Genomic DNA, 2,030 nt, shown 5'->3' with positions numbered 1-2,030 from the left:
TCCTTCGGACCCTGTGGACAGATCTTGGATTTCTAAATATATCTTCGCCTTGGTGTCTGAGTCCTATGCGGGGATGCTCATTGCTCTGCCGTTTGCTACGGAGATCAAGGACATGGGTTTTTCGATGGATAAGGATAGCGCGCCTGGTCCCGATGGGTTTTTTGGGGCGTTCTTTCAGAGTCCTTGGGAGATTGTTGGGGAGGACACTGTTGCTGCTGTCACTCGCTTTTTCATGCATGGTTACATCCCAAATAGACTCAATGCCAACCTGTTATGTCTTCTGCCCAAAACGCCGGACGCGGTGGCCATTTCAAACTTAGTTGACATCAGGAAGGCCTTTGACACGCTTAACTGGGACTTTGTGGACACTGTGCTTGATTGTTTTGGTTTTTCTGCCCTGTTTAGACAGTGGATTCAGACCATCTTCCGTTCTGCTCGTATCTCTGTCCTGCTGAATGGGGAACAACATGGGTATTTCAGTTGTTCTAGGGGCGTGAGATAAGGCGACCCCCTGTCGCCTATTTTATTTGGGATAACTGAAGAGGTGCTAAGCCGGCTTCTGTTAAACGTGGTTGAGAGAGGTTTCATCTCTCGTATGCTGATGAAGCCGTTGTTTGAGCTTCGCGCAAATAAAATATCCTGTGCCTAAAGTTTACTTGTGGCCAAAACTACCTAGTTAACTAGTGATCAATTAATTAACCAAATTGTTACAACCCTATTGGAATCAAACCTAGTGTATCGGGAATATGCTCGTATAGTGGTTATGCCCAAATTAGACCTCTCGAGTTAAGTGTTCATGCTTAGATCATCTTGCCCAAATCAGAATATAAAACTAGCCAGACATAAAATAAATAACAAAGGCAAAAGACATAAAGGAAAACATAAAGTAAAAAGCTGAAATAGAAACTTACTTAAGGCAAAGGGTACTTTCGGCCAAAAGTGCCGCAGAAAACATGAACAGAAAACTAAACTACTATGCCCATAAAGGGCGACTACTCCTACCTAACTATGGAAAGTAAAACTGCAGCAATGGTCTCTCAAAATTCATCCTCCCCTCTCTTCTCTCCTCCTGAATGGTTCACATCTATGTGGTATTTATAGGCATGAGTTAAGGCTACGCAAGTTGGGCCCAAAAGGAGTGGGCTGGAATTAGGGCTCCTTCTGCCAGAGATTGCATCCAGATCTGGAGGCTGATTCTTTCCTTATCCAAACCTCAAGGGATAAGGTTTTTGAATTTCTTTCCTTATCTACATCTTCTGCACTCTTCTTCTCTGCCCCGTCTGTACCTTCTGCCCACGATCATCTTCTGGTGCAACTAGGTCCCGCACGGTGCTTATGGGCAAAGCGCTATTTTGATTTGAGCAATTCCAAACTTCATCTAAGCTTTTGTAACCTGCTGCTCCAAGCTTCAATTGGTTTCGTATTTGTACTCACACTTCTTCCCCGAACCGAAGTCGCATTATGCCCAAAACCTTCTTTCGATGCAACTGGATCCCGCGCGGTACTTATAGGCAAAGGGTCGGTTTGCCCAACATCCTGCTTCTTGGACTTTTGGTCTTCAAAACAAGCTTCTGAGTGTCCCAAACTCCTCTGCTTCAAACTCATGCCTCTTTCGCGGAATGCAACAGCATTATGCCTTAAAAGCACCTTCCGCCTAAAGAACGGGCCTGCCCTAGAACTACGCCCTCCCAGGCGACTGACTCTAGCAAAACAAAGGAAAAAGACTCTATCTAGACCTAAAACAGACACGAAAAACGAGCACAAACATGGGCTCATCATATGCGTATGTCTCGGTTTTCTCTCTTTCCGTCTCACCTTCTTTACGCAGATGATGTCCTCCTTTTCTGTAGAGCTGACAAGCATAGTTGTATTATGATTGAGTCGATCCTTCAGATCTACACTGCTGTTTCTGGACAGGCCTGCAATAAGGCTAAGTCCACAGTTTATTTTGGCAAAGGTGTTCTGTCTCAAGTGCATCGTCGTCTCAAGAGGGCTTTGGGCTTCTCTATGGATTCCCTTCCTTTTATCTA

Source organism: Salvia miltiorrhiza, chromosome 7 (genome assembly GCF_028751815.1).
Source record: "Salvia miltiorrhiza cultivar Shanhuang (shh) chromosome 7, IMPLAD_Smil_shh, whole genome shotgun sequence".
Classification (NCBI taxonomy): Eukaryota; Viridiplantae; Streptophyta; class Magnoliopsida; order Lamiales; family Lamiaceae; genus Salvia; species Salvia miltiorrhiza.
This window is presented reverse-complemented; position numbering follows the sequence as displayed.